General features: G+C 31.3%; 1 protein-coding gene and 1 pseudogene across 2 annotated transcripts in view; both read left to right on the plus strand.

Annotated features, from left to right (window-relative positions):
* LOC149062218 (uncharacterized) overlaps positions 1 to 26,205 on the plus strand; it is a 510,544-nt pseudogene that overhangs the window by 155,767 nt on the left and 328,572 nt on the right. The gene's annotated exons all lie outside the window — the stretch shown is intronic.
* The window catches only part of LOC149062220 (uncharacterized), a 204,454-nt gene that overhangs the window by 151,921 nt on the left and 26,328 nt on the right, over positions 1 to 26,205 (plus strand). The gene's annotated exons all lie outside the window — the stretch shown is intronic.

The following is a 26,205-nucleotide window of genomic DNA, read 5'->3' on the forward strand; positions in this document are numbered from 1 at the left end:
ATTTAGACTCAATTTATTACATTTTATATAACATATGTCATATTATATAAGTATATAACTGTTAAAATTTAAACAAAAAATTATACTGTTAAAATATTTAATAAGAAAAAAAATTCAATTTTATTTACCTTTGATTGTGTTGTAGGATCTTGAAGTTGACGCTTATCATTTTCAGTAACCTTTTGAATATTTTGCACTTTAGATTTTACCAAAATTTCATACTCGTCAGCATGGTAACTTCGAATATGCGTCTCCAAGTTTTGACTATGACGTCCTTTTATTGTTCGATGACATCCTTCAATTATACAAGACGAATCATTTTTATCCACATTACCTATATTTAAAAAACAACTTTCCAACGGGATTAGTAGTTTTTCTTCCCATTTTGAATTTTCAGTAACCACTAACCGCACAAATGCACAATGTTAAAACAGGTAACTCACAAATAGGCACAAAACTACAAACAGTAAATTATCGACGGTCTTCATCTGCCGTGACAATCGTGATTCGTGATCGCCGACCGTCCTCCCACCACCGATAATGATTTCCATCATAACCAACGACAATAATAAGTAGTAATAATAGAATTATAATGTAAGATTTACAAAATAAGTAATGACAAAATATATATATAGATAATATATATATATAGATTCGTATCATTTCGTTTCGTACATGTACCGACTGGTTCGTTGCAAACAGAACTTACAGAACACTAATGTGGGATGTGGGGTTTTAAATTAAAAACAAACACAATAATAAATATATCATTTACTTATGATTAATATTTAATATGAAAATGTAATTTTAGTTTAATTAAAAATTATAGTTTATTTTGTTATAAATAAATCAAATTAATAAATCAATTGTTCTATTAATAAAATAGTCTATTAATTATTATTATATAACTATACTTACTATTAAATATATATTAGTATATTTTAGTATATATTTATTATATTGTTTACGTATATAATATAAAACAGTTTATTTATATTAAGATTTGAGACCAAAGTTAAATGTATAACAGTTTTCGTGGAACGAGCATCGGTTGCCAACAAACAATAAATTGTCAATGATAAGCAATACCTAAGGCATAAGTATGAGTGCATGACATGTTGTATTCATTCTATTCATAGGTAGTGTAATTTATTAATAATTATGATTTATGATTTTATGAACCCGTATCAACCAAATCTTTTCCGACAACACATTACGTCTGTAATGTAGTAATCTATAGTATCTACGTTTATTTTCATACTATTTAGTATTTTTATTTTTTACTTAAACAGATTGAAAAAATGTCGGTTTTGAATTCGATTTTGTATATGGGGTTTTTAATTTTATCGATTTTGTTTTTAATTTTTAGATATCGGTTTTAGGAAATTATGATTTCGATTTTAATGTTGTATACCGGTTTTTGATTTTTATGATTTTAATTTCAATTTTTAGATATCGGTTTTAGGAAATTATGATTTTGATTTTAATGTTGGATACCGGTTTTTAATTTTTATGATTTAAATTTAAATTTTTTATATCGGTTTTAATAAGTTAAGATTTCGATTATGATTTCGAATACCGGTATTTTATTTTTTACGGTTATGTTTTCAGTTTTTAATACCGGTTTTGATTTATAATAATTTCGATAACGATTTCGATATCGATTTCGATTTTTAATCGGTTTTAACCGGTATTTAAAACCGATTTTGAAATCGGTTTCAAGCCCTGGGTATAACAGTATTATAGCATGTTATGAGATTTCTGACAGTTGACTAAGTGATTTATGGGTACTAATTGTTATGATTTAAGTTATTCCATTTGCTTAGTCATTTTTCCAAGCATTAAAATTTATATGTACGGGTAAATTTATTTTACATATGTTTTTCAGGCACCTATATGGATATACTTTAAACACTGTGACTTGTGATATTCCTATATGAAAAATTCTTGTTGATTGAAAACAACCCACCCATTCGTTTGATCACCAGCGTTGGGATGATTTTAAAGTGCACATAATTACAAAACTGTCCTATGAGTTAAGACGGATACGGTAAAATAAATAAGTGCCTATAAGGAAATACAAAACAATAACTAAATGTTTACGTATAGTAAAGCAACATTTTTTTGAGAGAGGATGGTAAATGACATATTATTGATATTCAGTTCATTTCACGTATAATTATATTATTAATTATAATAATATAATGAATAAATTTATGTCTCATAATTGCAGGCAATAGAAATATTAGTTGTTACAATAGTATTGTGTGAACTGTGTCAGAATATTTAGATTTTAGGTAGGTGTGACAGCAAATTTCACTTTTGAGAATCAATTGTACATTATCAATGTCCTAAAAGATGTTATTCTCATAATCAAACTTTTTTTTTCTTGACTTTTTAATTGTATTAAAATAATATGCTTTTCAAATTTATATAATTAATGAATTATCAAATACTTAATACATTAGAAAAATTATAACAATTAACGTGAATCCGCCATTTAAATGTGTAATTCATTTTTTATTTAATTAACTCATCTACTCAATTATTTATACACCATGTATGACTTCTATGGTTATTAAATTATTATGTAAAAATGATTTTATTCAAGCTGTACCTATATAATTTGCAAATGGTATGTTTGTATTGTGATGTTGTTTTGATTAAGTCAAGGCTATTACGATAAGAGTTTAAATTTGACTTTTAATTGTATTATTTATTATTATATTTTTATACACTTCTAGAATTCATGCTATTTATTCAAGGACACTTGGTATTTACTATTTTCCTAACTAAATGAACAAACCATTGTAAATATTTTTTTTTTTTTTTTTTTTTTTTTTTTTATTGATCAAAAGGACATCGGCGACAACGGCCATTAGTCTTAAACTTTACATTATTGATTACATTTTTTTGGTATTTTAAATATGATAATTTTAAATTAAGTCGTACAATTCATATTTTCTTAAAAAAGACAAAATTTTGAATGTGGAGTCTGCATTTGGACCGAGGGCTGCATCTAAGGTGGTTGGGATGTTCAGCTGATCGAGTGCCTCTGTGTATTGTCGGCATTCTGTGAGGATATGATGAACTGTTAGTTCGGTGCCACATGTTGTGCAGTTAGGTTTTTCGTCTTTTGTCATGAGGTAGCCGTGGGTTAGCCGAGTATGCCCGATACGAAGTCTGTTAATGATAACTCTTTCTCTTCGTTTTGTGAGGAGATTGGGCCAACTGAATATGGTGTTTTTAATTTTTCTCAATTTAGTGGCTTGTCCGAACCAGTGTGCTTGCCATTTTATTTTAGTTAGTTCTTTAATTTGGTTTTTAGTGTCATCGAATGTAGTAATATTTAATAAGGGTATATCAGTGTGCTCTGCTGCTTTCTTGGCTTCTTGATCTGCATTTTCATTGCCCTCTATGTTGCTGTGCCCCGGGATCCATACTAGTGAAATTTTGATTCCTGTCTGATATGCTAGGCTAGTTTTTTGAAGTATAAGTTTTGCTATATCTGTAGCGTTGTAGGGGTTTTTGAGGCTCATGAGTGAGGAAAGTGAGTCGGACAGGATTAAATTGCTTTTGTGGGGGTTTCCATGATCGTGATTAAGTAATATGTGGTCTACTGTTTTGAGTATTGCTATGGCTTCTGCCGTGTATATAGAACAGCTTTCGGGGAGTTTGAATCTGATGGAGAGGTCATGGTTAGTAATTGCGATTCCCACGCCCTTTCTAGATTTAGAAGCGTCAGTGTAATAATAATTTGCATTTTTATGATCTTGGAGAATTTCGTTTAAGTGATTTTTGTAAATCGTAGAGGGAGTGAGCTCTTTTTTGAATTTAGTTAAATCCAGGTTTATATCAATATTGAAGGCCCATGGGGGGAATCTGAGGGGTTGAACTTTCGTTATCGCGTTGAATTCTATACCATGGACTTTAGCGTAATCGGTAATTTCTGAAATGCATTTGTTTGCTGGATTGCCAGAGTTTCTTGTGATGCTGGCAGCGTAGAGTAGTGATTTTTCTAAGTGTCTAAGCTCAGTAGGAGGTTCAACTGCTAGGTTACGAATGCTTTCTATGGGACTAGATCGGAAAGCTCCAATGGCGAATCTTAAGCTGGAGTTTATAGTAGAGTCTATTATTCTTTTGTGGTGAGATTTGGCTGATTGATAGATTGTTGCACCGTAGTCCATTTTTGCTCTGATGAGCTGTCTGTGAATTTTTATGAGTGTTTCTTCGTCTCCTCCCCATGTGGTGTGGCTTATCATTTTCATGATGTTGAGATTTCTTGACAATGATATCTTGAGTTGTTTAAGGTGATGTAACCAGTTGATTTTTTTGTCGAAATAAACTCCGAGTATTTTAATTGTGTTTACGTTTGGGATGAGGATGTCATTTAACTGGACGTTGATGTGCTTTTGGCCTCTTTTGTTGGAGAATATAATGCATTGCGATTTAAAGCTGGAGATTTTGAAACCAGTGAGTGTTGACCATTTTGCGATGTTGTTTGTTGTATCTTGTAGGAAGTGTTGTACTGTTTTTAGATTAGAGCTTTTGCACCAGAAATTGAAGTCGTCGGCGAAAAGGTTGGCCTTTACAGGAAATGTTATGGTGTTAGTTATGTCGTTTATTGCTAAAAGAAAGAGGGTGACCGATAATGACGAACCTTGAGGAATTCCATTTTGCTGGGAGTAATTTTTTGATTGGGCATTTGAAAGAGAGATTGAGAATTGTCTTGAGTTAAGGAAGCATTTTATGTAGTTAAACATGTTGCCGTTTGTTAGTATTTTTGAGATTATTTGTAGTACTCTATGTCTCCATACCGAATCATAGGCTTTGGCGATGTCAATGCTTATCAAACCGAGGTACTGATTTGAGTTGAGTGCGTCGTGTACTTCTGACTTGATGATCGTAAGGCTGTCGATAGTGGATCTGTGTTTGCGGAAGCCACTTTGCAGGTCAGATAGAATTTTTGCTTTTTCCAGGAACCAAATCAGTCGAGTGTTGACTATTTTTTCTAATATTTTAGCCATCGTGTTAAGGAGGGATATAGGCCTGTAACTTTCAGGTGAATGTTTGTCTTTTCCTGGTTTTAAGATGGGAATTATATTGGCCATTTTCCATTTAACGGGGATCTGCCCTTTTTTCCATATGTGATTGTAAATGTTGAGTAGGTGTTGCTTTGACGAAGAGCCAATGTTATGTAAGAAGCTATAAGGGATTGTGTCTGGGCCCGGACTTTTACTGTTGCATAAACTCAGAGTATGTTCAAACTCATCCATTGTGATTTTTAGATTTAGGTTTATCTGGTCTGGGTTGTTTGGTTCGACGGATGACATGATTTGTGAGAACTCATTAGGGATCTTAATTTCGTTTATAAATTTTTCTTCGTATAGTTTGTCGCTAAAGTTTTCCTGAAAGAAGGTTCCTATTGTATCTGCTACTACTGTTTGGTCAGTTATGGTTCGCTGATTGACTTTGATAACTATGTCGTTGTGACGTGATAAGCCTTTTAATGATTTTATTTTTCCCCATACTTGTGATGGGCTCGTTTTTCCATTTATGGTAGATGTGTATATGTTCCATGATTCTTTTTTACTGTTTTTTATGAGGAATTTGCTTTTGGCTCTGAGTCTTTTGAGATCGATAAGATTTTCGGGGGTTTTATTTTTTTTGAAATTTGATAGTGCTTTATTTTTATTAGATATTGCTTCTTTTATTTTTTCATTCCACCAGGGTACTCTGGGTTTGTTTGTTTAATTAGTTGTGCCTATTGTCATGTTTGCACTGTCAGTTATGAGGTTTGTGAAGGTTAGGGTTGTCTCTTCTATATCAATGATGTTGTGGTCAACAATCTTAATGGTTTCTTCTTCTAGTAGGTCGGCATATAGGTTCCAATTTGGGTTTTTTAAATTCCATCTATGTTTATTTGAATGATTAATATTTACTTGCCTATGTGATATTTTAATTTTGATTGGAATGTGGTCGCTGCTATATATTTCTGGTAAAACTTCCCATTCCAGTCTCTGTGCGATTGATGGTGAGCTTAGAGAAAGATCTATACAAGAAAAGTTGCCATTTCCAAAATTAATGTGAGTGGGAGTTGAGTCATTTAAAAGTACTAGGTCTTCGTTTTGTATGAGTTTTTCTACAATTTTTCCTCTAGAGTTGGTGGAGTTTGAGCCCCAAATTATATTATGTGAGTTAAAGTCACCTACTAGTATAAAGGGCTTAGGGAGTTGGCGTATAATGTTTTCTAGATCCGGTAGAGAGAAATCCGTTTGATTTGGCAGGTAAATGTTGCATATAGAGAATTTTTCGTTAAGTTCTATGGATACAGCTATTGTTTCGAAATTACTATTTATTTTTATTTTTTTGGTTGGGATGTTTGATTTTGTGTATATTGTGGCTCCTCCGCTGGCTCTGTCCGATAATATTCTATTTTTACTGAATCCTTCATAATTTTTGAGGTGAGCTGTGAAGTTGTCTTTGAAATTTGTTTCTTGTAGGCATATAATTTGGGGGTCGTGGTTTTGGATGATGAGTTTGAGCTCTTCTTGTTTCTTGAAGAAGCCATTAAGGTTCCATTGAATTATTTTAGTCATTATCAGAAGTATTCTTTTTTTTTGATATTGGGTCTTTTGGATTGTTTTTTGCTAGCTTTTTGTGATGGTTGTGTGTTGTGTGAATGAGTAAGAAAGTATCAGTAAGTTTCGGAATCAGCTTCAGAAGCTTCCATGGAGGCTTCATTATCCATTGATTTAAAGAGCTTGTTTGTTATCCGGGTTATATTGTTTTTAGCTTTAACAGTTAAAAGTGAAGGTTTGATTTTTTCAAGTAATTCCAATATGTGGTTGCCTGTTGTTTCGTATTCGTGGATTGTGTCCAGAGGGTGATCAAGAGTGGCAATAATTTCTACTATATGTTTAAATTGAGAGAAGTTTAAACTAGTATGATTGTGTTCACTGAAAATTTGACTGATGGGATCAAGGTGGGTGTCGAGTTCCTCTGAAAAACGTTTGCGCGAGTTTGAGCGAGAGCGGTTTTCTGGCTTGTTCGTTGTTTCTGGCTGAGTGAAGGAAGATGCTTGATTCGTTGGAGTAGTGTTAGATGTAGTAGTTTGTTCGATCGTTTTAATTTTTTTGTGATGGTGTCTTGGGTCTAAGAGGTTTGACTCTTGTGGAGTTGAATGTAGTGGGCTGGTAGGGGCTGATGAGGATGTTGTTGGAGGAGCCTGTCGTTTGTGAGCTGATGGTTCGGTGACGGTGTTCCAAGTTGGCGGCGTTTCGTCTGAGGTGATGAGCATTGGAGGACTGATAGAAGATTGGGAGATGTCTATTTGATCAATTTTTTGATTTTCTGGGGTAGAATTATGTTCATAATATGCATTTGTCTGTTGAGGTGAGGAGGAGATTTCCGTATTATTTAGATTCGATTTTTTGCAAGTCGAGGTTGTGTGACCCGTAGATTTGCAAGTGAAACAAGTTATTTTGTCGTCAGTGAAGAAAATGCGGAATTGTGACTCGTTCACAGAGATTAATAATGAGCTAGGGAGTTTTGGTATGTCGTCGTGCTTGATGTACATCTGACGACGGAAGCTGAGAATGTGGTCGTACCCTTCCGCGAATATTCCAGCTTTGAGGTGGCTTATTTGAGAGACAGGTGTTATGTTGATAATTTTGAGTTGTTCTAGGATGATTTGGTTGTTGATAGATGGGCAGACATTAGATATTACTATCCTTTTGGCTGGGTTGTTTAATCTTCGGATAGGTAATTCCTGGTTGTTTATTGATATGAAGGGGTGCGTTTCTATTAAGTTATCTAAGATTTGTTTGCTGGATAAGAATATGCAAAACCGGTTGTTTGAAATTCTAGACACGAATGTGATATTTTTAGGAGAGACTATTTTGCCAACTGCTAACACATAATCTTTTTGTGGGATGCCGTCAATAGAGTTGAAGACTAACGCCTGGTCTCTCGACGGCGTTTTGTCGTTTGCGGCGATTGCTGCAAATGTGATACCAGTATTACTGTGTTGTGGAGTATTTATGTTGTGAGTGTTAATTGGAGACGACGGTATCGATGGGTAATTGAATACGGTGAAGTTTTTATCGGTATTACTAATGGGATCATTAGCGATAGACTCTATAGAGGCATTATGTAACGTAGATAGTGCGGCGGCGGTGCTGTGATTAGCAGCCACGTTATCGCTCGCTAATGATGTGTTCGGACTGGATTGTTGTTTTGCAATTTGATTGTTGAGTTTAGTTGGTGTTGTAATAATTTTGGAAGGCCTACCCAGAGGTTTGGTAGTAACATTCCTTTGTGGTTTTTGGGCTGTTGCACCTATGGCTGGGGGTTTTAACCTAGGTGAGGTTCCCCTGGGGGGGTTGGCTGACATGCTGGGGGATTTAATGGTCAGATAATGTTCATATTACCTGAGGCGATTTGAGTGAGATATGCTATCGGAAGCTTGATAAAAGCGAACTCGCGGTACACACGTGTTATACGTTCGAAGGTTGAACACGTACTGTGTAAATATTTTATTTTTACTATTAATTGAATAATATTTGATATTATTAATTTTGTAATCAATTAGTTAAAAAATAATTTTACTATTATGTTTGGATTTCATTGGATTAAAGTATAATACTAATACCTACAGTAATTAATTTTAATACATTTAGTTTATTAAAAATGTATTGAATTACTATGTCATTTGTTAGTTAGTACCTATAAAGAAATACAAAACAATAACTAAATGTTTACGTATAGTAAAGCAACATTTTTTTGAGAGAGGAAATTAAATACATTTAATACAAAGGCATTTAAAAACCATCAAAAGACAAAAGCGCATAATTATAGTTCAGAATCAATTTTAAGGTTTTAATATTAATACATTTTTAATTGTGTCATATAATTGTATAAGTATCAAATTAGTTGTGAGTGTAAAATATTTTTGGAAGGTATTTATTTCGGTTGTGTAATCGTACAACGTAGATACGAAAATTAGCTAAATCTTTTTACCTTTATAAACTTTGCATCTTGCGTGAGTTCAAATTGAACTGCGACTATGCTGTGCATAAATAATACATTTTCCATTTAAATTCAGCCCCCATTACTCTGGCGTTACACTAGAATCATAAATTAAACCATAATTAAATGTTCCCTTTAAATATTTAAATATACGTTTCGCCGCATTCCAATGAATTGTCAGAGGCTTTTCTAGATAACGACTGACAAGATTTACTGCAAAAGTTATATCGGGTCTTGTTATTTGGCTTAGATACAATAAACTCCCAACTGCTTCTCTGTATGGAACTTCCCCTGCTTCCAATGATCCTGACAAATTAGGATCTAATGAGTGTTGTGGATCTGTGGGAATACGCAGGACTTTGGTTTCTTCCATATTGAACCTCTCTAAAATGCGCTTGCAATATGAAGATTGGTGTATGAAAATTGAACCATCAGGTCTCTGATCAATTCCAATACCATTTAATCAATTAAATGATCAAGTTCACCTGCCTTCGTCTTGAAGTTGTCCTTTAGATATTTCACCATCATGTTCACCAGCTGGTTATTTGTTGCTGCGATTAGCCCATCGTCTACAAAAATAGCGACAATTAGTAATTGATTGTTTTTATTACTTACGAATACACAAGGATCTGCTTGCTAACCATTCTCTTCTGCTGGTCATGTGATCGCTAGCACCTGAATCCACATACCATTTTTCTGACTCGCTGATTTTGATGTACTTTGATTGTACACCAACCAACACATCTCCTGAGTTGCTCTTATTTCTTTCTTTTTGTTCTTTTAAGAAAATCCGGCATTCACGTCTCCAATGCCCTGTTTTTTTTACTATGATTACACTTGCCTGGTTTTTTATCATTGTTCCATTGATTTTCAGAATTGCCAATTTTCGTACGTTTTTCTTTATTTTTTCCAAACGATTTCTTTGCCGAAAATGCACTACTACTTGCAGTATCTCTATCAGCATCATAACTTTGAGTTTGTCTTGTTTCCTCTACCATGAGTCTAGATGACAAATTAGATAATGTTTTGTCCACATTTGGTATCGAATCCCACGCACTGTAGAAATGTTAATAATTTTCTGGCAAAGTCATTAGTATCTTGGTCATAAGCATTGAGTCGGATATTGGTTCACCTAACTGCTTTAATTTTCTACTAAGACTCTCCAATTTCGAAATATGAATCGCCATATTGTCATCTGGGTCTTTAACATAGCTGTAGAACTTTTGTTGAATAAACGTTACACTCGAGTCCGACTTTAATTCATATATATACTAAGCAACTTGTCCCACATTTTCTTAGCCGTGTCACTCATTATTTACTGCAGTGGTTGTTCATCCACTGACGTGACTATACAGGGTGATTTTTTTATCGAAGAACACTCATTATTTAAAAAAGTATTGACTTTTTTCAAAATATTTTTTTACATAGTTTCAACTTGTTAAAAAACGAACGTTTTTATAAAAAAATTATGTTTTTAAATATTTTTTATCCTTATAATTTTTTAAGTTTTTTACTTTTTTGAATGACAACATAGAGTTTTAATATCATATTCCAAAGCAGAATATTTTTCTAATTATTTTGATACGTAATAATAGAATTTTGGACGAGTAGTTTATGAGTTATAAGTAGGGCTCGGATTTTAAAGCATAATAAATAACAAAAAAAGCATAAAATTGTTTAAAAAAAGCAAAAATGAAGCATATTTATTTTTAAAAAAAGCAAAAAATAAGCACGACTAAAAATTAACACGAATTAGTTATAATTTTATGAAACTGAATGAAAAAAAATTGAAAAATTAATTTAAATTAAAAAAAGAATTTACTACCATGTATTTGGTAAGATTTTCAGTAGTGAAACTGACTCTATTGTCTGACAGGATGTTTTTATACATCGAAAACGAACGCTCTACATCCACTGAAGTGATCGGTGCATACTTCATGCAAGAGGTTTCGTTTAAATCAAACCCATGATAATTAATTTCATTTGATGAAACGCCACACAGTATAGTATTAATGTCCAGTAATTGTTTCCAGCCTTTGTTTTTTAAAAGAACACGATTTAGTTTACCAGAAATAGCAGTTGCAATATCTCCATGAGCTTCATTTAACTTTTTTTCTGCATCTAACACGATATTTATACATTTTGTCAACGATTCGCCTAAAATTATACATATAATTTAGTATTATGATGTTAAATTGTTTAAATACTTCGTTAAAAGTTACCTTTTCCCTCTAATGTTGTAATAATATCTGGTAGAAATCCAAAGTTGGTTGAAATATACCCAATATTTGATTGAAGAGATACATTTTGAAATAGTTGTTTCACTACCTTAACACATTGAGATAAACTAAATAGACTAAAAAAAGCAAAAAAAAATTCGTTTATTTCGAATCAGATTAACGTGAAACGAATTTATGTATAAAAATTAGATTTCTATCTTAAATATATAAATAGAAGCATTTGCTTTAACCCGTCGTACGGCGCACGGATTTAGATGTCTCATTTACGCGCATGGGGTAAAAATTTACCCCTCAAAGATAGCTAGTTATTAATTATTATATTATGGTTAGTACATAACTATTTTCGGTAATAGTAACTTGTTGTTATGAAAACATTTTATTTTACATTTCTCAGTAGAATATAAAATATGTTGGCGGTATAAAAAGAGAGTTTAAATTATACAGAGTGATTATAAAAACATTTTTTTTTTTTTTTTTTAAAAGAATATTTCGTATAATTTGTAATAAATCAAAAAACTCAGGTAATAACAATTAATAGCTGTCGTCATAGGTAATTACATAATAATAATATTTACAATTTAGAAGGTCGCACGGGGCAAATAATTTCGAGATACGGCCGATAACGACTTTATAACGTTCTAGATAAAACATAACGTACATAAACAACATATGACCAATAAAAGTCTACTTTTAGATGTAATATTTGAGGCTATTGAGATGATCAAATATCCACATACCGTATTATATATTTTATAAATATTTTTAAAATGTCTGGGGTAATTATTTACCCCGTGCGCCGTACGACGGGTTAAAATCCGAGCCCTAGTTATAAGTATTTAAAGTTTAGACAAGCGGAGTAGTGGACAAACATTTTGCGGGGTAACCCCGTACCACTCCACTCCGCCAATCTAAACTTTAAATACTTATAACTCATAAACAACTCGTCCAAAATTCGATTTTTACGTATCAAAATAATTAGAAAAATATTCTGCTTTGGAATATGATATTAAAACTCTATGTTGTCATTCAAAAAAGTAAAAAACTTACAAAATGATAAGGATAAAAAATATTTAAAAATATAATTTTTTAATAAAAACGTTAGTTTTTTAACAACTTGAAACTAAGTAAAAAAATATTTTGAAAAAATTCAATACTTTTTTAAATAATGAGTGTTCTTCGATAAAAAAACCACCTTGTATACTTTTGAGCCTTGTTGTCCGCTTTTTTATATATTGAATAATCTACACCATACCTTTTTCTTGCATCTTCTTCAGTTTCTGAACTTGATTTTGTAAGAGCAGGTTTTTTCGATTTTCCGGTCACAACATCAAATATATCGGCTGCAGTCATTATGACTTTTATTTGGAATTTCCACGTTTCCCGATTGTCATTACCGGTTAGTTTATTAATTTTTATAGATTCGTTTTCCATAATAACAAATTATCTGTACAATGTCTGTACACTATAAATGTAATAATAACAAACACAATTTCTGCGCTTCACACGATCGATGCACTAACACTGCACTGCACTATACTTCGCGAATTATTATTGCTGTACACTGTCTGTACACAAACACGCGATTCGTAAATCAATAATTATTGTGTCAAACATACATGACTTTATTATAATTACCTTACTATACTGTTATATAGATACACAGAGGCTAAAGGTAAATAATAATAAGATCGGATATATGTAATAATATGTAGGGTAAGATGGGGTAAGATGACGATGTTAAGCTCCTACGATTTTTCCTGGCCACTGTAATTACATTTAAGAACTGAAATCTGTATGAGAATTTCTTTCACATCTTGCTTATTATTTAAAATTGTTTTCAATTGACTCTTTCATCTTTAAATTGACAAAATACGGGTTTCCCTAGAAAATGTAATTTTCGTCATCTTACCCCATGGCTGGGGTAAGATGACGTATGGTATGGTGTAAGATGACGAACAAAAACTGGGATTTCAAAACATAATAAAAACCTTTATAAACGAGTAACTTTAATACAGAACTTCATAAAACAAAAACAAAACTAGGATTTTACAACATAATAAAAATTCTTTTCGTAACAAGTTACTTTTATACAGAACTTAATAAAACAAAAACATAATAAAAACCTTTATTAACGAGTAACTTTAATACAGAACTTCATAAAACAAAAACAAAACTAGGATTTTAAAACATAATAAGAATTCTTTTCGTAACAAGTTACTTTTATACAGAACTTAATAAAACAAAAACATAATAAAAACCTTTATCAGTAAGTAACAATACAGAACTTAATTAAACTTTGAAACTTTAAAATTAAGTGTAAGGTTAAGAGCAGAAGTCACATTTATACGGCCTATGGCTGGCCTGTATCTGATCCCATCCAGAACACTCAGAATGAGCCCACTTGAAGCACTTATAGCACTGGTACCACAGTTCGTCCTTGCCTTCTTCAGAACATATGATGCACAATTTATCTTCTTCTTCAGGCGGGTCCATATCATCATCAGTGTCAATATATGGTACAGGAATAGATGGCTCGTCGTCTGAAGATGAAGGGAAGTCCAACTGACGTCGTGGTTTCTTTTTTTTTGACTTCTCAGTCAATCTTTTTTGTCTTTTTAGCTCTTTCTCTTCTTGTTCCTTCATTTTCTGTTCCAACGCTTCTTTTACAGGAGTTCCTGATAAAAGAAACGATGGCAACTTCTTCCTAGGTTTTCTAGCAGTCTTTTTACTTGCCACTGATAGTGGAGGCAAGGCTGAAGAAGTAGATGGTGTCAGCTCTGTTTGTGGTTGAGGGTGGTGATTTTCAAAAGAATCATTGGCAGTAGGCGATATTGCAGAATTAGTATTTTCAAATAATATTTCTGGCTGACGCTCAAAGGCAGGAGCAGTAGATTCAACAGACTGAATATCAGTAGTCAATGATGGCTGAAAATCTTCATCCCTGAAAATGTTACTGTCATATGGTTCAATCCCTGTTGCTCTGAATGCATTAACAGCTGTCTGGATAGTGGCCACCTTTAAATAAGCTGTACCAAATATTTTTGGTATATATGTTATAGATATACATATGCCTGGGTTTGATACCAGAAAATCGTCACACGCCTGAATGTAGGATGTTTTCAGAGGCCCGTAAAACCCCACATCCAGAGGCTGCAATCGGTGGCTAGTGTGAGGTGGGAAGCCGAGCATTACTATTCCATTCTCCCTACAAAATGTTATAGCTTCAAAGGTAACATGAGAGGCGTGATTATCCATGAGAAGAAGAACGGGACGTTGAGTACTTGGGCGAGTGTGTGATGAAAAATGTTTCAAATAGTTGACAAAGTTGGTAGCTGTCATCCATCCTGAGATATGCGGAACTGCTGCTGAGCCTGGTGGAGCACCCTCTAAAAATTTCGGATTCATCCTTACCCTCGGATAAATATAAAATGGAGGGATGTAATTTCCAGTGGCGCTCATGGCGCACACACACGTAACTGTGACCCCGCGTTCTGCTGAAGAAATTTTAATTACTCGTCGGATACCTACAGGGGTGATGACCTTCGGAGTTTTCGTTGCCACAGTGGAAAATCCTGTCTCGTCAACGTTGTATATTTGTTCAGCTGTGAAAGAGTATTTTAATCTGACATCTCTAAGCAACTCAAAAAAATTGCTGACGTTGACTCGGTTAAATGCCATGAGCCGAGCGACTGATGTAGACTCGGGTTTTCTCATAGTCAGTCCGCGTTCTCTCATGAATTCCCTGATGAAGCCTTCGCCCGCACTTTTTTTTCAGTATTAAATCTATGGGTCACGCCATTTTTTTCTGCATAATCGAAACATACATTAGCGAACTGCTTTCGTGATAGGCCAAATGCTCTTTTATCAATATCAGTCACGTATTGCTTCAGCTCTTCAACTTGTGCTGCAGAAAAGGTTTTTTTGAATCTTCCTAAATTTTGGGGAAATTCTATTCTAAACTCTTCTCCTTCTAAAGGATGGATCCTTTTTTTTAAATATCTCCTCAGTGTAGGCTCAGGTATTTTGTATTTTAATGCTGCAGCATTTACACTTAAAACTTTACGTGTCACATATAATATAGCTACCTCCATATCCTTATTTTCCCACGATTTCCTGACACTAGTACGCTCGTATTTTCGTGGCATATTGTTGCTTGAACCACCTATCACCTGGACCCGAAAAAAAATGAATTGTAGAACATATGTATATATTTACTTATAATTAAAGACCAAATTTATATGCATTTTAAATTGTAAAATATGCTTGCAAACATGCACTAAAAAAGGTCAAAATATGCAAGAAAAAAATGCATAACATGCGCAAAATAAAGGTTCAATTTTATATTAATTTTGTAGTGATAATTATTTATTAAATTTATTAAAATGTTCATAAATAAAAATTAAGATGCATAATTTATTAATATAGCAGATTACAAAACAAAACTTTAATTTGTTAAATTGTAATTTAATTTTTAATCATTGATGCATTGCAAAAAAAATATTTTATTAAAATTAAATAGTAGATGATACATTAGTGATATAAATAGGACCTATAATTTGTATTTTTTATTTAAATATTCAAAAATATGCAGTATAAAATTTTGATATTTAATTAATCAAGTAATGATTTGTGGACACTTATTTACTGCATCTATATGATGTTGTAGATTACAACATGCATTTTATGCAAAATCTGGTCTTTACTTATAATGTATAAATAACTTTTTAATTAAATACTTCTAAGAATATTAGATTAATTTAATTTAATTTATTAAACGATAATATTATGCAATACATATATAATATATAAGTAACATAACATATGTATTTTTAGACCAATCATAAAACCAAATACACCATTCAATTAGTATTGCAATCACAAATACCCCAAAGATAAAATCAATCGACTGTGGCATAGAATATCTTAAAATAAAATAAACAAATATTCAAAAAAGCATGTGGGGTAAGATGACGAATTTAAAATTACTCGTCATCTTTCCCCGCTGAAAATTCGTCAACTTTCCCCGCCTGCTGTTTTTATGGAAACAATGTTTATCATGTAGTGATCACGTCGCCTACAGGTATCAGTAGTCGCTGTTCTCACGGATGTGGTATAATTATCTAGACTGACGGAAATGTTACTCGCCCACAGTGGCGTATTTACGGGGGGGATCAAGGGGATCAATCCCCCCCCATAGACTGTATACACACAATTAATTATAGTCGTTACTCGTTATAATTTGACGATTATTATTTAAAATAATATGATTTTTTTTTTTTTTTTATCAATAATTGATTACATTTGCAAGAATTAAAATATTATATTATTGTACAGTATTCTCATTGGTATCGCTGATCACTGGTCTGTGGTCAGTGATTATACCGGGTGGCGGGTCATACTCTAGTATCATATGGTATTATGGTCTATGCGCTCTGTCGTTTCGATGCATGTAATCACAATTGTCTTATCATTATCATTATTTTATTTAATAAATTACAGTTTTGATCTGAATTTTGATGACTATAACAATTTTTAAAAAAGTATTAGATTTAAAATATTAAAACCATGAAATCTTCAAAAATAACTAAATATTTCCATGACGATGAACCACTGCTTCAACATCAAGATAAAACTCTGGACACAACGAATGAACAAAATACTCTAATTGGACATGACATCGAGGTGGGTATAGTTTTATAATAAATTAGTTTATTTACTATTTACATGAACATGACATTGTTATGATTTATTTATTTTTGCTTATTTAATTTATTTTATCTCCATAATTATTATAATAGATGGAGAATGCTTATGCTGTTGATCCTTGTGCTAGTATTGATAATGAAAAAATGTCTTTGAAAACAGAAAAGTTCCCATTATTCAACAAATTGATAATGATAGGTATATTATATATTTTAAATATTATACATTATACAGATAGATATATTTAGTTGACATATCAGTTTAATTTTATATTTTAAAATTTATAGATTAATACAAGTAAAAGAAAACAGAAAGAGACTAATTCCCATAATACAGTGTATTATATTATGTGGCCGAGAAAACATTCCTTTAAGGGGACACAGAGACTTTGGATCATTTAATATTGATGGTTAATAAAATTTTTTTTTTATTTTAAAATTCTTAAAAATAAATTACAATTATTTATTGAATACATTTAGATGATCAATATAATGAAGGCAACTTCCGTGCTATATTAAAATATCGAGCTAATGGAGACGAATATCTTAAATCAATACTTGAAGGTTCAGGCAAAAGAAACAAATACACAAGTCCAGGTGTACAAAATCAAATAATAGAAGCCTGCAATAAACTTATTTTAAAACAAATTGTAGCCAAAGTAAATGAATCTAAATGTTTCTCCATTTTGGCGGATGAAACAACAGACATATCAAATATAGAGCAATTATCACTCTGTGTTAGATATGTTGATATCAACAACAGGTTAAATGAAGATTTTCTTCAGTTTGTACCTATTCATAGTTTAACAGGATCTGATTTAGCGGCATCAATTATACATCAATTACATTTATAAATAAATAACATTATTTGTTTTAGACACGTTTAAATGGATTAACATTGTTGTCAATTCATCGAGACATAAACTTATCAGTGGAAGAAGTTATAGATGAATTATCAAAAAAAGCAAGAAAATTAGATTTTGTATTGTAATAACTAACAAGTATTTGATTTTGGTTTAATAAAACATTTAATCTCAAGTAATGTGTTGTGTATTATAATTTTGGCAAACATAGAAAGTATATTTAATATTAATAAGCTTTTATAATTCCTGGAAACTTGGGGGGGGGGGGTGAGGGGGGCGTAGCCCCCCTCAAGTTAGTGATAACGGTAAAAAGTCATATCCCCCCCCCATGACAAAAACCTAAATACGCCACTGCTCGCCCACATACAAGCCAAATGTGCATCCCGTGCAGCTGCAGACCTTGATGATTGATATTATAATTAACATTAAGAGTATATATTATAATATTACATTTAAACATTTGGTTCTTTGAACTTTTGTAATGATGCATAAAACTACGTCTTGTGCACCCTTATTGAGGACATTTTTATAGTCGTCTGCTCCCATGATTTAGTATGTCCCTAATTTTAATGATTTCCAGAAATGCTGTCACTCCTACTTTTACAAGGATCGTCGCACCCTTCCCTAGATTGATGCGGCTGGTACCTAGTTGACCGTGAACTATGCAATGCGGGACGCTAGTCCATAGCAATCATTAACCAGAACTATTTTTAAAGAGATGGTTCTCGTATGAATAGGTAAGTATTAAGTAGTACATTTCGAATATTATAGTAAAGAAATTAAAAAACTTACCATACAAAGTTTATTTGCTGCGTTTTCAAGCACGAAAATTACAATCAAATACGCTGTGCATTAACTTCTTATTACATCTTTCTTCAAAATTGACGCAAGCTTGTTTATCATAGTGACTAACATTATCAATCACCAGGGATTTATTATACGTGCTGCGATGTGCTGTTATCTATGATAAATAATGATAAATACTGAATTCGTCATCTTTCCCCATTCGTCATCTTGCCCCGCCTTACCCTATAATTGATACGAATAACTATAGTGCTCCGAGGCGTAAAATAAAACAACGATTAATCGTTCTACAGGCTACTACATAGAACGAATATGCTAGTAATACAAAATGCCTATTCAGCGTCTGCTGTACTACAGTGTGAATAATTTTACTTATAATCTACATATTATAGGGTGTGTTGTTTACATTCAACAGGTGGAGTAAGATAGAAAACAAGGAAATTTAAGTTCCATGTCCATCTATTGTAAAATCATATAATCAATATATGGGTGGAGTTGACGTATGTGATCAACAGATTGAATGTTATCGAACATGGGTAAAAACTAAAAAGTGGACCCTAAAAGTGGCATTACATTTTATCGATTTAAGTATAGTGAATGCATGGATGGAGTACCGTGAAAATGCTAAAAAAATGCGACTACCTAAAAAAGAAATCTTGGACCTCATGAATTTTAAAATGTCTGTTGCACAAGAATGGCTATCTACTACTGTAAAAATAAAAAACGTTCATTGCCTGAAGAATCCAGTTCGTCAGACACTGAAGACGTTCCTCAAAAACTATATAAGCCACAAAATTATAGAGCTCCAGTTCCACCAACAACAAAGGTGAAAGACGGATTTGAACATTGGCCTTAAGTAAGTAAATTATCAACAGCTAGGAACTGCAGGATGAAGAATTGCAAAAGTAGAACAAGGGTAAAATGTACGAAATGTAATATTTATTTATGCCTTACAGCAAAAAACAACTGTTTAACTAGTTTTCATACAAATAAATAAAATATAGTCATATTTAATAGATTTTTGTAAACTAAAAATTAACTCAGTATAGCTACTGTTTTTTATAAGTTTAAAGTTAAAAGTTAACAAATATTGTTAAAGTCGAGTAGACTTATTTTTGTTTTGTTTTTAATGTTATAAAAAAAATTAAATTGATACATATTTCAGAAATAAAAGTGTAATTAATTTGGTGTATAAAAATATGTTATTTTAATAATTATTACAATTATTGATACCTAACCTACACAAATATGTTGGTATGTTTTCTGCTAACCTAATCTTTAAATAATTTTCATAATAATTGTTTACAGGTCTACAATACTATAATGATGTGGTACCTATATATAAAATATTTAAGTGTTATAAGCACTCGATATATCTCAGGTCTTAATGGCAATATTGATTTCCCTACACGAATGTGTAGGATAGTACCAAAGTTTTATATAAATTATTTAAGGCTATTAAGTGTACTGCATTATTATACACAAAAGTATAAGTTAAAGCTGAAATATGCGAGTAGCAAAATATTCAGTAAGGTACGCCCAACCATCTATATGCTGAAATACAACTACAGTTTTATTACTGCATTGGGTGGTGTATTACGATTATCAGGATCTTGGTACCATCTGTGTAGACCTGTCGCCATTTGAATACAATAACACAATTAATAATGTACATACGACACTCTTGCGTTTTACTTTTCGATTAAAACACAATGATTTATAAATTCGGAACACTGTGACACTAGAATATTATTAACAGTATCGCACACGACACGAGTTTTCTATAGAAACCTTTCAAAGTGGTAGAGGTATGTTATAAATAATAATACCTATAATTCTGGCAATCCATATATATGTACAGAATAAAAATAAAATTGATTATTATACTCGGTGGGTTTGGCGTCAGACTGGCGGACAGCTGCATTCCTTGTTTAAGAACAGTTTTCACTTAAAATACATGATTTTGGCATTTCTTTCGTTTTTTTGTTCCTTTATTTTTACCACGCTGCGATAAGTAAAATTAATTGACCTCAGCTATTTCTATAGAATTTGAGGGCGTCTTTTTGTCGATTTTATCTGCTCTCCCATAGCTATAGCGTTTGTATAATTTAATGGTATTTCAAATACTGAGTTTTCGATAGTGTACGTCATATGAATAAGCTAACGACGGGTGGTTTGGAAAATAAAATGAGATGGAAATAATACGTAAGTGGGTCGTCACCAATGCACGGAATATATGGTTGTTTTTCTACAAAGCCGTGAACCTGTGACGATCTCACGTATTTCTGTCAACCGTTTACTTATGTATGGTAGAATGGGACTGTCTCAAACGGAAAATATCATATTGTTTGGGGATTTACCTATGGGTTTAACAAAAACATGAATCACATAAAAGGAAGATTATTTTTTCCACTATTTCTTGAGGCCTCTACCAGTTTCGTTTTAGTCGACGGGGAATTAGTGGTAATATGACAGTGGACATGTTTTTAATAAAAGGTTTTATATTGTCGGGTAATTTGGAGTGGACAATTTTATTAAGCTCGTTTACTTAACTGTTAGCATCTTTAGGTCTTCAAGGAGTGATTTTTTTTCAGTACATAGTCCATAATATTATCACCGGAGCACTTAGGTATCACGGAGTGATTAGTCTTAGAGTAGGTACGATGTAACAACCCAAAAATGGCTTTAATGTTCACATTTTCCACAAAGTATTATAAGTTGTACAATTTATGTTCCCGCCTTCATACGTTAAAATTGTTCTACAAAAAACTGCGCAGCAGTACGATTTCCATCGAAAGCTTAAAATGTTGATATATCGTACACAAAAGACGATATATTGTAATTTGACAGATAGTTATATAGTAAAGCTATAACTATCCGATAAAAAGTACACATCTCATGTATTTGATAAATAATGAAGTAATTTTATACATATTATTATGTAAATATGTTCAACCTACATTATACTCACCTGCTCAAACCACACTAAGCAAAACCACAATCAACTAAATTCTAGCTAGAATCAACTTAGACTTCTACTTAAATCGATCACCTAAACATTAAATATTGCTATAGGACACAAACAGTAACCATGCCACTATGGTACCCGATAAAACCAACAAACATTCACCCTATCCAAGCATATTTTCAGTCAATTACTCTTCTATAATAAGACTTATCACTCCGTAATACCAAAGTGCTCCGGTGATAATATTATGGACTTTGTACTGACAGATACAGCACTCCTTGAAGACCTAAAAATGCAAACAGTAAAGTAACCAAGCTTAATAAAAAATGTTCACTCCAAATTGCCCGAATATAAAAAACCGTTTATAAAAAATTTTTTTTTAATTTAATTTAATTTTTTTTATTATATTGTAATTACATACTACCTACTAATATTAAAAAATTTAGTATTCTCTAAAAAATTACTTGCTAGCTTTTTTCTTCTCTAGTCTACAAGATAAAATTCAAGTAATAACCAACAACTCCCTAGTAACAATTTTTCCTAATTTTCCCAGTCCTTTGCATGAAAACAACCCTGGAAATAATTTCTTCAACAACCTGGAAGAGTTTGAAGAAGATGATATTATTGTTTCTAGTCATATATCAGTTTACATTCTCAACAAATATCAACACCATCATACAAGTTTCCAATGATAATTCGATCTAAGTCCACTGAAAAATCAAGTAACAATGCAGGTAACCGTTTTATTTATTAATATTAACACTATCGATAAACTCATGATATTTATACCTAAAGTGAATTATTTTTGCTACCAAAAGTGTATTTTGTTCTTTTAGTTTAGAAAAAAGAAACATCAAAAAAAATGTCAAAAATATTGTTAAAGTTTGATATGTTACAAGAACAAAATGTTCTGAAATTATAGCGATGGTACGTTATCATAACATGCACGTACACAGAATAAAATTTCGGGGGGGGGGGGGGCTTACAAACTATAGCAATATAAACCATACAGCAACATAAAAAAACAATTTCTTCTTACAAACTCATCATTTATAATGGGACATTTATTATGCTAAATAATCAAACTTTATTATGTATGTTATTTTTCAGTTTTCAGAAGTAAGTATTTTTAGGAAACAGGAATATTAGGAATAATAATAGTAATAAAAATAAATAACAGTTTGAATAATATGTATTATGATAATTATAATTCAGAACAAAATTGATAAATGGTTTGTACAGAGCAAGTTAAGGAAAGTTGGAAAGTTCGACAAGAAAAGTAAGTTAATGTAAATCTTTTTAGCTGTTATAATAGTTATATTTATATATAATTAAAAATTATTTAATTATTAAAATTATTAATATTATTAATAATAATATTAAAAAAAAATGTATAATTTATCATTATTATTTATTAATAAATAATTAATTAATTATTTATATTTTTCTAAATATTTATTCTATACTGGGTGTATTGCACAATTATAGTTAGCCAATTATAATAATTTTAATTGGTGTCTGAACATTATGATAATGAAATATTAAATTTATAACATGAGGTTGGGGTATTTTATTTTGTTATTATATTATTTAATATAAATATACTCTATTAATAAACTTAATAATTTACATTCCTTTTGTTCTTTCACTATTTAAATATTAAAAAAATTGTCAGGTTTAGTACTGCTTTTGAATTCAACAAAATTAATTTTACCTTTAAAATGTGTTAATGATATGGAAGTGCCTAACATTACATTTATATAGGACAAATTGTAAGTAATTCATTAACCATAACCTAAAAATGCATTCATTCATAATAATCACAAAACATTCTACAGAAATCACTTATTTTTTGTTACTCTGTGATGTATACCTATATCAAATTTCTTTTTGGATAAGTTATGCTGGAGTAAGTACTTGCAAATACTACAATTCTCTAGCTTTAGTTATAAGTTATAACCATCAAGCAAATAGAGAATATTAGAATTGGTAATAGTGAACATGGTTTTAACTTATAAATTCTACTGTATCTATGCCGTTAAAAATTTAGAGCATTATTATGAAGTTCATGTACCTACTTCATGTAATAACATGCTATAATACTGTTATATCGATTTCTGTTAGGCATGGCATAATGTACAGATAATTTAATACTTTGGTATAATAAACCTACTACATGTTGCATAGCATTTAGTAATTATATCTTGAATATGCAATTGATACATCTGTAATAAATTTTAAAGCTGACAGTTACCTTTAATTTTCTTTTTTACTCGTGAAAATTATGAGTTAATCATAAAAATATGAAAATCACTTAACTTGGTTGAAAATCGGTTACTTTTTTCATATGGAATTGATAATTATACCTCTCTTTTTTAAAACTAACAAATGACATAGTAATTCAATACATTTTTAATTAACTAAATGTATTAAAATTAATTACTGTAGGTAGACGAAGGAAGGTGATTTTGATCATTTCTTGAGTATTGAAATTGATCAGAGACATGATGGTTCAATTTGCATACACCAATCTTCATATTGCAAGCGCATTTTAGAGAGGTTCAATATTGGAAGAAACCAAAGTCCTGCATATTCCCACAGATCCACAACACTCATTAGATCCAAATTTGTCAGGATCATTGGAAGCAGGGGAAGTTCCATACAGAGAAGCAGTTGGAAGTTTATTGTATCTAAGCAAAATAACAAGGCCTGATATAACTTTTGCAGTAAATCTTGTCAGTCGTTATCTAGAAAAGCCTCTGACAATTCATTGGAATGCGGTGAAACGTATATTTAAATATTTAAAGGGAACATTTAATTATGGTTTAATTAATGATTCTAGTGTAACACCAAAGAAATGGGGGCTGAATTTAAATGCAAAATGTATTATTTATGCACAGCATAGCCGCAGTTCAATTTGAACTCGCGCAAGATGCAAATTTTATAAAGGTAAAAAGATTTAGCTAATTTTCGTATCTACGTTGTACGATTACACAACCGAAATAAATACCTTCCAAAAATATTTTACACTCACAACTAATTTGATACTTATACAATATTATATGACACAATTAAAAATGTATAAATATTAAAATCTTAAAATTGATTCTGAACTATAATTATGCGCTTTTGTCTTTTGATGGTTTTTAAATGCCTTTGTATTAAATGTATTTAATTTCCTCTCTCAAAAAAATGTTGCTTTACTATACGTAAACATTTAGTTATTGTTTTGTATGTCTTTATAGGTACTTATTTATTCTACCGTATCCGTCATAACTCATAAGACAGTTTTGTAATTATGTGCACTTTAAAATCATCCCAACGCTTGTGATCAAACGAATGGGCGGGTTGTTTTCAATCAACAAGAATTTTTCATATAGAAATATCACAAGTTACAGTGTTTAAAGTATATCCATGTAGGTGCCTGAAAAACATCTGTAAAATAAATTTACGCGTACATATAAATTTCAATGCTTGGAAAAATGGCTAAGCAAAGGAATAGCTTAAATCATAACAATTAGTACCCATAAATCACTTAGTCAACTGTCAGAAATCTCATAACATGCCATAATACTGTTATACCGTTTTCTGTTAGCCATGGCAATATGTACAGATAATATTTTAATACTTTGGTATACTAAACCTACATGTTGCATCAAATTTAGTGAGTATGTTTTGATTATGTAATTGATACATCAGTAATCCATATAACCTGATCTACGATTCTTTAAAGTTAAAAATCACTTAAAATTAATATTATAAATTATTTTCAGATTGAACTTCGCGGTGGAGACCTCTGTACAAGCTGAGAGTTCAATAGCTGGAACTTAATTAAGGAGAACTTATAATAAATACTTATTATAAGATAAATCTAAATTTTACTATAACTAATTAACTTCTGTTATTTTTATTCTTTTGTTTAATACTTATGTAATGAATTATTTTTGTCCATTCCAATGTACATTTGAATGTTCTAATATTATAGGAAAATAGCATATTATAATAATTAATTGGGTTATTTAATTATTTATATATTATTAAGTTGTAAAGTGATGTAAGTTTATCATAAAAATGCTAATAAAACCCTAATCTTATCTATAATATTAGTAACTATGCAAGGCTTGGCAATAGGGTTGCCAACTTTTAAATTGTTTAATGTAGGACAATTTTTTTCATATCCAATTTATATACCATAGTTTTAGCGAAATAGCCAGGATTTTTTTTAGTGGTTGTCGGTGGGGGGGGGGTACAAAGTAAAAAATTAAAGGACAACTAATATGGTAATTTATCCTGGTTAATGGTTATATGTACATATAAACAATTTCCATTCCCGCTATACATTTATGTTCGCCCTGAAATTACGACACCGTTGATCGCCGATATAATAATAAGAATAGTATATCATTTATAGTAATGGTATATTATTTTAGTTCTGTTGTAACTTGACATAATAAAATAAACTATAAAGTGTTATAAATAACATTCCCAAAACACGTTCATACAAATTATTTTATGCTGTATACAGAGTGTTCCACAGAATACAGGGTGATTGGAAAAATATAAAACTATTTTTATCACGCAATCAAAATTATTGTTAA

The sequence above is a fragment of the Diuraphis noxia genome, unplaced genomic scaffold, assembly GCF_037042655.1.
Source record: "Diuraphis noxia isolate RWA-SAM2 unplaced genomic scaffold, SU_Dnox_SAM2 contig0001, whole genome shotgun sequence".
Lineage (NCBI taxonomy): Eukaryota > Metazoa > Arthropoda > Insecta > Hemiptera > Aphididae > Diuraphis > Diuraphis noxia.